Genomic DNA, 10,000 nt, shown 5'->3' on the forward strand with positions numbered 1-10,000 from the left:
ACCTGTGACATCATCAGAACCCACTGGAACCTACCAGCACCTTCCAGAACATTCCAGAACCCTGTGACAGTTGAAGGCGGTTTGGAATGTTGGGAAGCTAAGCCAGAGTTGACAGTTGGAGCTGGCAGTTGGCACCTGACTGGTGAAGAGAGAGGAGTAGAAACCTGAAGGAGGAAGGAGTGAGGCAGCAGGGGTGGAAACTTGTGCCTGGAGTGGGGTCCATAAACCCACCCTTGATACTAGTCCCTACTGACTGAGCCCAGCCTGGAGCCCTGTGTGGGACAAAGCAAGAAAAACCATCTTAAGGACCTGGACAGCAGGAACAGGCCTTAGAAGTAAAGAAAAGCAAGAATCTGACCTGTTTATTGGTTTCCCTGGAATCCGACGTCGAGAAGCCTGAGATCTGGAGCCCGAGGTGGAGAAGCGGCGCTGACTGGAAAGCAGACGTCGTACCCGGAGCCGCCAGAGGTCGAGAGAGGGCGCCGACGGAGGTCGTGGAGAGTACCAGAGGTCGAGGAGGAAGACACCTGAGGTCAAGTGAGCGGCGTCGACGGGGGAGTGAAGTCCGCCCTCCGGAGTCGCCGGAGACCGAGGTGAAGCGGGCCGGAGGTCGGGAGTGGAGACCGCACTCCGGAGTCGCCGGAACCTGAAGAGAATCGTGCGGAGGTCGGGAGTGGAGGTCGCACTCCGGAGCCGGCGGAAGTCGACATCGAGCCAAGACAGCCCGATGTTATCGAACCGGAGGTCGACATCGAGCCGAGGCCGCCGACATCGAACCGGAACCGCCTACCGGCGTCGTCAAGAACTGACATTGCGCCGAGGCCGCCGACATCGAACTGGAACTGCCTCACGGCGTCGACACGACCCCAGCGGCGTCGGAGCTTCATAAAAAGGGCAGTAAGTGGAATAGAGGGCGCCTAAGGCCCTGTGGAGCCCTAAGAGACCATCCTAGGGGATAAAGAGGTGTTAGGACCAGCCTGGGAGTGCCAGGGGTGGACTGAGACTGATACAGTGACCTGTGTGAGGGGTTGTGTAGTTTGGGAGAGCCAGATTCCTAGATTACCCTTGATCTACCTCAGTTTTAGCCTCAGCCTTACCCAAGCTAGGTGAGACACCCTCAGGCCATCCACCTAACCACAAGCTGTGACTGGGCCAAATCAGCCCATAGTATTTTAAATGTGATCTGATTTTACAAATGTCATTGTTGGCTGGTATTATTTATTGAGGGTACTGTATTTATTGTATTTATCTAAATTATTCCTGTAATGTATTTATTGTCCTGAGCTAACTTATTCCTGCACAGTATTTATTCCCTCACAGTATTTATTTGACCTGCACTTTGTAAGGAAAAGCCTTGTGTTCTGTGATTGTATTATTATTTATTTAATCAGTAACTAAGAGAAAAGAAGATAAACACAGAGATATTTTCATAATTTTTAAGGTGTAGTGTCGTTTTTGGAACGGATGCACGCATGGTTATTGTGTGGGTATGACGTATGCTTAGCACGGTGCCTGACCCCTGACCACTCGAGCCAAGCTACCACTGTGTATGTCTGGAGGGACCCCGTTACCACCACCCTTCATGGTGTGGGAGTGGGGTTTTTCTAACATAATTGGTGGCAGCGGCGGGATAGAGCTGTGCCTACGCATACTCGACAATAACTGTGGGTAGTCCATAGGCCTACACCTGGAGTTTTCTCAAAGCGGCCTTCCTAATTGTGAGTTTTTGTTTTTTCCAAATTTACTCTGGTGGTGGGAGGAGGTATTATTAAAGGTACCCCCCCGCATTGCTTCTGTAAAAACCTGTCTTCTGTTCTGAGTGGGCAAAATGGAGTTTGTGCTAGAAGACCTAGAAACGTACACTGTGGCCCAACTCAGGGAGTTTTGTCAGCGGGAGGGGGTGTATTGTCCCCCAGGAGCAAAGAAGGGTGCACTCCAAACCAGCTTAAGGGCTTGGGGGGAGGCACGACGGGAAAGCAAGGCTGAGGAGGAGGACAGGGATAGAGAGCCCGACAGTGAGGGAGCTGGTTTGTACCAACCTGAGGTGGGGAACCTAGTAGCGGGGCCCAGAACCATTTCCAGGAAGGGCAGCACTGTCTCTAGCGGTGGCTTATCTGAAGTGGAGTTGACAGACCGGAGGGAGAAAAGACAGCTCACATGGGACTTAGCAAGGCTGGAGAAAGAGAAGGAGGAACAAAGGATGGCTCATGAGCTAAGGCTGAAAGAGATAGATCTTCAGATCCTACGAGTCGGGGCACACACTGTTCCTAATGGTGGCAGCAAAGACCAAGAAAGAGAGTTCACTAGGGAACCCAAACCCTACCTGCCAAAGGACATAGTAGCTAGCTATGGAGTGGGCGACGATATTGCCAAGTGGCTAGCGGCCTATGAGGTCTCGTTAAGGGCCCATGGGGTTCCAGAGAAGTACTGGGGAGCGGGATTGTACAAGTACATGCCTAAAGCTGGTAGGGATGCATTATTGGCCCTCGAGGAGGATGAGCAGACCCACTACCCCACCATGAAACTGGCGCTCATAAGAAAGTTTGGACTAACACCCGAAAAGTACAGACAGAAGTTCCGGGGTAGTCACAAACTGGGCACACAGAATTGGGTGGACTTCCTGGACTATGCAAAGAAGGCACTAGAGGGTTGGATTCAGGGCAGTGAAGTAAGGAACTACGAGGGGTTGTTTGATTTAGTACTGAAGGAACACCTGCTCGAAAAATGTTTCCCTGAACTGCGTCAACACCTGGTGGATAGCAAGCTGACCAATCCCCGGAAGCTTGCTGAGGAGGCGGACATTTGGGCTAGTACCCGGGTGTCCACAAGGGGGACTGGAGGGGATACTCAAAAGGCCGGACAGGGCGCCCCCCAGAAGAAAGAGGGAGGGGAAAAGAAAAAGGAGTTCTCCAAAGGCCCCCAAAATAACTTCCAAGGGAAGGGAACAGGATTCACCCCTAGGGCTAACCCACCCAGAAACCCTAATCCTGGCCAGAGTCAGCAGCCAAGGGTTGTCCATTGCTACGAGTGCGGTGGCGTTGGACACTACAAGGGAGATGCGAAGTGCCCGAAACGACCACCCCCCCCCATTGGAGGAAAGACCCCCGGAGTAGCTAGTGTAGTGCTCGGGGAGGAGATGCCTTTAATTAAGGGAAGGGAGTGGGCGGGTGTCACTTTAGTGTCCCTGGGAGAACGGGAGATGGTTCCTAAGATCCAGGTGCCCGCAAATACCGTAAAGTATGGGCAGTGGGTCACCATCAACGGCCAAAGAGGGGAGGCTCTGAGAGACACAGGAGCCAGTATGACTATGGTACGTAGCCAACTGGTGTCTCCAGAGCAGGTAATTCCCGATGTACTCCACCCAGCCGCGATGGCTGACGGCAGAACAGGCCACTATCCGGTGGCCGAGGTTCCCTTTGAATGGGGGGGGGTTGCAGGTTCACTTCGAGTTGCCGTAAGCCCTGCCGTGCCAGTTGATTGTCTGCTGGGGAATGACATGGAGCACAATGCTTGGAAGGAGGTGGAATACCGGACTCATACTGAGATGCTGGGTACACCTGACTGGGCCTGTGTGAGCACAAGGTCCGCGACTACCCGGAGAGGGAGTTCGTTTTGGCTGGAGCCTGGAACAAAGGCCCAGCCAGCTGCCAGTCAAGGGAAGAACCGAGGACAGGAGGAGCCTGCCTCGGCGTCCACACCCCGTAGGACGGATAGGCCACCGGAGGTGGTGGACCAGGAGTCTGCGGTGGGGGATGTCACCGAACTGGAGGACCTACCCATCCCGGCCGAGTGGCACGTGGAGGGAGGCCCGTCCAGGGAGGAATTCTGCCAGGGCCAGAGGGAGTGCCCTACCCTTGAGGGGCTGAGGCGTCAGGCCGCAGCCCAGGCAGCAGGGAACGTTGAAGGGAACTACAGTGTTTACTGGGAGGATGGCCTCCTCTACAGTGAACCCAAGGCACCCCTACATGGATCGTCACGAGCCTTGGTAGTCCCTCAACGTTATCGAGCCTTCCTTCTGGAGTTGGCTCACGAGATCCCCTTGGCAGTACACCTGGGGCAAGACAAGACCTTCGCCCGTCTTGTCCCACACTTTTATTGGCCTCAAATGAAAGTGTCGTCCGATACCTACTGCCGGACATGTGTGTCTTGCCAAGCCAGTGTGAAAACAGGGGTGAAGCTAAAAGCTCCCCTGGAACCACTTCCTGTCGTTAGCACCCCCTTTGAAAGGGTGGGCATCGACATTGTGGGTCCGTTAGATCCACCTACTACAGCTGGTCACAGGTTTATCCTGGTTTTGGTGGATCATGCCACACGGTACCCAGAGGCAATACCTCTGAGGACCATTACAGCACCTGTTGTGGCTAGGGCCCTGATGGGAATCTTTACCCGAGTGGGTTTTCCCAAGGAAGTTGTGTCCGACAGGGGGACCAACTTCATGTCAGCGTACATGCGGGCCATGTGGAAGGAGTGTGGAGTGACCTATCGGTTCACCACTCCTTACCACCCCCAGACCAATGGTCTGGTGGAGAGGTTTAACAAAACCTTGAAAGCCATGATCAGAAGTCTGCCTGAAAGCCTGCGGAGGAAATGGGACGTCCTCCTACCCTGTCTACTCTTTTCCTACAGGGAAGTGCCACAGAAGGGAGTGGGCTTCAGCCCCTTCGAGCTTTTGTACGGGCACCCTGTACGTGGACCTCTCAACCTGGTGAGAGACGGATGGGAAAGAACTCCCAGAAAGCTTCCCCAGGACGTGGTGAGCTACATGCTGGCCTTCCGGAGCCAAATGGCTAAGTTGTGGAAGCAAGCTTCTGACAACTTGGAGGCCAGCCAGGCAGTAATGAAGGCGTGGTATGACCACAACGCTCACCCGGTGGAGTTGGAGCCTGGCCAGAAGGTGTGGGTGATCGAACCAGGAGAGCTTAGCGCCCTCCAGGATCGCTGGTCAGGACCCTTTGAGGTATTGGAGAAGAAGGGTAAGGCTACCTATTTGGTGGATCTTAAAACCCCTCGTCAGCCCCTATGGGTGCTGCATGCCAACCGCCTCAAACCCCACCACGAGAGGCCCGAAGTCATCTTGATGATGGTGACTGACGGAGCAGAGGACGCGGAAAGCGAGCCTCTCCCCGATTTGTTTGCGTCTCAAGAGAAGGATGGGTCGGTGGAGGGAGTGATTCTCTCCCCATCTCTAACTCCTGAACAGCAGGAGGACTGCCGCCAGGTCCTGGGGCAGTACTCTTCGTTGTTCTCCCTTGTTCCGGGTAGGACTCACCTGTGCGTCCATGATGTGGACACAGGAGACAGCCCACCTGTGAAGTCCAAGATCTACCGGATGTCAGACAAGGTGAAGGCCAGCATTAACAGTGAAGTCGCTAAGATGCTGGAGCTAGGAGTGATCGAACCTTCTAGCAGCCCCTGGTCCAGTCCGGTGGTGTTAGTACCAAAAGCTGCACCACCGGGTGCCCAACCGGAACTGAGGTTCTGTGTGGACTACCGGGGACTGAATTCAGTAACCAAAACTGATGCTCATCCGATCCCTCGGGCGGATGAATTGATTGACCGGCTGGGAGCTGCCCAATATCTAAGTACCTTTGACCTTACTTCTGGGTACTGGCAGATCTCTTTGACTGATGGAGCAAGGGAAAGGTCAGCCTTCTCCACGCCCAATGGCCACTACCAGTTCTGTGTGATGCCCTTTGGGCTCAAGAACGCACCTGCCACGTTTCAGCGCCTGGTAAACCAGATCCTCACCGGAATGGAGAGTTTCTCTGCTGCTTATCTGGATGACATAGCCGTCTTCAGTAACAGCTGGGAGGATCACTTGCGTCACCTGCAAGCTGTTCTCCATGCCCTGAGACAAGCTGGATTGACGATCAAGGCCAGCAAGTGCCAGATCGGGCAGGGGTCGGTAGTGTACCTTGGACACTTGGTGGGTAGGGGAGCGGTGCAACCCCTCCAGGCGAAGATCGAGGCCATCATGGCCTGGGAACCCCCCAAGACACAGACTGAGGTCCGAGCTTTTCTGGGCCTCACGGGATACTACCGCCGCTTCGTGAAGGGGTACGAAACCATCGTAGCCCCCCTCACGGAGCTCACGTCCAAGAAACAACCTCGACGGGTAGTCTGGACGGAGGCTTGTCAGCAGGCCTTTGTGAAGCTAAAGCAAGCCATGCGCGAGGCCCCGGTCTTAAGGGCCCCAGACTTTTCCAAGGAGTTCATTGTCCAGACGGACGCATCAGAACATGGCATTGGGGCAGTGTTATCGCAACTCAATGAAGAGGGTCTGGATCAACCCGTGGTCTTCCTATCCCGGAGACTACTTCCCAGGGAACAGAAGTGGAGTGCAATAGAGCGTGAAGCCTTTGCAGTGGTATGGGCTCTGAAGAAGTTGCGGCCATACCTGTTTGGCTCGCACTTCCTGGTTCAGACCGACCACAGACCCCTTCATTGGCTGATGCAGATGAAGGGGGAGAATCCCAAGTTGTTGAGGTGGTCTATTTCCCTACAGGGAATGGACTTTCAGGTGGAACATCGGCCTGGAGTGGACCACGCCAATGCAGACGGTCTTTCAAGGTATTTCCGCCTTAGTGATGAGAACTCCCAAGGGGTTGGGTAGCTCTCCCCACTTTCAGCTGGGGGGGACGCGTGTTAGACCTGTCAGCCCTTTGGGTAGTCCCTCCTCATCATTATTTATTTTGTCCCACTTTTGCCTCAAACCCTGTTAGTATTTTTTCCTTTTTGGGAACCACCAGACTTTTTCGTATTGATGCAGATTCAGGGAGCCATTTTATCTACCCCTGGAACTTCTGTCTGAGGGCCTGGAGCACAAAATGGTGGCCACCTGTGACATCATCAGAACCCACTGGAACCTACCAGCACCTTCCAGAACATTCCAGAACCCTGTGACAGTTGAAGGCGGTTTGGAATGTTGGGAAGCTAAGCCAGAGTTGACAGTTGGAGCTAGCAGTTGGCACCTGACTGGTGAAGAGAGAGGAGCAGAAACCTGAAGGAGGAAGGAGTGAGGCAGCAGGGGTGGAAACTTGTGCCTGGAGTGGGGTCCATAAACCCACCCTTGATACTAGTCCCTACTGACTGAGCCCAGCCTGGAGCCCTGTGTGGGACAAAGCAAGAAAAACCATCTTAAGGACCTGGACAGCAGGAACAGGCCTTAGAAGTAAAGAAAAGCAAGAATCTGACCTGTTTATTGGTTTCCCTGGAATCCGACGTCGAGAAGCCTGAGATCTGGAGCCCGAGGTGGAGAAGCGGCGCTGACTGGAAAGCAGACGTCGTACCCGGAGCCGCCAGAGGTCGAGAGAGGGCGCCGACGGAGGTCGTGGAGAGTACCAGAGGTCGAGGAGGAAGACACCTGAGGTCAAGTGAGCGGCGTCGACGGGGGAGTGAAGTCCGCCCTCCGGAGTCGCCGGAGACCGAGGTGAAGCGTGCCGGAGGTCGGGAGTGGAGATCGCACTCCGGAGTCGCCGGAACCTGAAGAGAATCGTGCGGAGGTCGGGAGTGGAGGTCGCACTCCGGGGCCGGCGGAAGTCGACATCGAGCCAAGACAGCCCGACGTTATCGAACCGGAGGTCGACATCGAGCCGAGGCCGCCGACATCGAACCGGAACCGCCTACCGGCGTCGTCAAGAACTGACATTGCGCCGAAGCCGCCGACATCGAACTGGAACCGCCTCACGGCGTCGACACGACCCCAGCGGTGTCGGAGCTTCATAAAAAGGGCAGTAAGTGGAATAGAGGGCGCCTAAGGCCCTGTGGAGCCCTAAGAGACCATCCTAGGGGATAAAGAGGTGTTAGGACCAGCCTGGGAGTGCCAGGGGTGGACTGAGACTGATACAGTGACCTGTGTGAGGGGTTGTGTAGTTTGGGAGAGCCAGATTCCTAGATTACCCTTGATCTACCTCAGTTTTAGCCTCAGCCTTACCCAAGCTAGGTGAGACACCCTCAGGCCATCCACCTAACCACAAGCTGTGACTGGGCCAAATCAGCCCATAGTATTTTAAATGTGATCTGATTTTACAAATGTCATTGTTGGCTGGTATTATTTATTGAGGGTACTGTATTTATTGTGTTTATCTAAATTATTCCTGTAATGTATTTATTGTCCTGAGCTAACTTATTCCTGCACAGTATTTATTCCCTCACAGTATTTATTTGACCTGCACTTTGTAAGGAAAAGCCTTGTGTTCTGTGATTGTATTATTATTTATTTAATCAGTAACTAAGAGAAAAGAAGATAAACACAGAGATATTTTCATAATTTTTAAGGTGTAGTGTCGTTTTTGGAACGGATGCACGCATGGTTATTGTGTGGGTATGACGTATGCTTAGCACGGTGCCTGACCCCTGACCACTCGAGCCAAGCTACCACTGTGTATGTCTGGAGGGACCCCGTTACCACCACCCTTCATGGTGTGGGAGTGGGGTTTTTCTAACAGTGGGGTCTTAGGATCGGCCCCGCCAGGGCCAGCAACCGCCCTGATGGAGCGCCGAGAAGACAATCAAACTTGACTATCTAGAGGAAGTGAAAGTCGTAACAAGGTTTCAGTAGGTGAACCTGCGGAAGGATCATTAACGGCGGAGCGACCAGAGCGACCAATGGCACCAGCCTGAAGCCCTCAGCCCGCCTCCTGTAGGCACCGTTTGCACAGGGCCCGACCCTGCCCTGGCATGCCCCGGCTGGTGGAGCAGTCCGCTGCCACATGGGGCGCTCGGGTGAGGACCGGGACATCAGCAGGCCCCTTCCACCCGGGGAAGGCCCGACCGACACGCGAGGGACTGGGGATGGGGGGCTGCTCCATCCCCTGTCCCTCTCCGAGACGGAACCCAAGCTCACCCGGCACAACCCCCCCCAGCGGTGGGGGGGAACCGAATGGCAGTACATTCCCTGGCTGGCACCACCCCTCCCTCGAAAAGGCCGTGACGCTGGCCGGGCCCTTCCACGTCCCGAGTCCCGGCCCGACCAGGTTCTGGGTGACTGAGGAGCGGCCCTTCTCGCGTGGCAGGGCAGCCTGGAAGAGAAGAGGTCGAGGGCTTGTGAGGGGACCCCGGCTCCTCTCGGTGGGAGGCGTGCGGGATGGGAAGCCGCCTGGCTCTTCCCTTCCGGCGTCTCCAACCCAGGCGAGGTTGGTGGTGGGCTATTCGCCAGCCCGCTGGCACGGCTCGGGCTGCCTGGCGACGGACGGCTGATGTGCAGGTGGGGCGACCTTCCCTCGTTGCCAGGTACCCGGTTCGACCCGGTCCTGTGTGGGCGGGCTTAGGGGTTTGAAGACTTGCGCAGTCCTCCTGGGTTACTCCGGGAGGGACCGGTGGCTGTGGGATTGCCTGCTCTCATCACTCCGGGAGCCCCCTACCTCACCCCTGGGTTCTTCTTCTGGGCCAAGCACCTGGCAATGTTTTTTTTCTCCCGACGGTGCTGTCTGACTCCCAAAGGGGAAGCCTTGAACGGGGCGCCTGGGCCGTCTCACCACATGGGCGGCGGACAGACGACGTCGCCTTCCTCCTGCCTCTCCTGCACCCGCAGGTGGGCGAACATTTTTGAAAAGTTGCCTATGACTCTTGGCGGTGGATCACTCGGCACGCGCACCAATGAAGAAAGCAGCTAGCTGCGAGAATTAGTGTGAATTGCAGGACACATTGATCATCGACACTTCGAACGCCGGCCCCGGGTTCCTCCCGGGGCTACGCCTGTCTGAGGGTCGCTCGATCGTCAATCGCCACAGGGCTTCCCCAGGATGTGACTAGGGCCGTCGCAGGGTGAGCTCCGCTTCCCCTTCGTCCCCCCACAAAATCAGACCCTCCGATCGCCCGTGGCAGGGTCCCTCACTGGGTCCTGCCACGGAGGTACGCCGCCGGTGCGCCTGGCCCCCGAGAAGCGGTCCGTCCCGGGCCCATCCTAGGGTGCCTGGCTGTGTGCCGCACGTGGCTGTCCGTGGTGTCTCACCGGCTGCCCGCGCGCTGCTTCGGGCACCCTTTTCCGTAGCCGGCTTCC

At 55.8% G+C, this 10,000-nt stretch overlaps 1 protein-coding gene and 1 non-coding gene across 2 annotated transcripts in view; both read left to right on the top strand.

The window, feature by feature from the left end:
- GALNT17 (polypeptide N-acetylgalactosaminyltransferase 17) overlaps nt 1–10,000 on the top strand; it is a 1,717,045-nt gene that overhangs the window by 708,637 nt on the left and 998,408 nt on the right. The window lies entirely within an intron of this gene.
- LOC146859151 (5.8S ribosomal RNA) lies at nt 9,563–9,710 on the top strand. The gene has a single exon (XR_014980601.1). It is a non-coding gene; the product is annotated as a 5.8S ribosomal RNA (ribosomal RNA).

This window comes from Triturus cristatus, chromosome 3_2 (genome assembly GCF_964204655.1).
Source record: "Triturus cristatus chromosome 3_2, aTriCri1.1, whole genome shotgun sequence".
In the NCBI taxonomy this organism is placed as follows: Eukaryota; Metazoa; Chordata; class Amphibia; order Caudata; family Salamandridae; genus Triturus; species Triturus cristatus.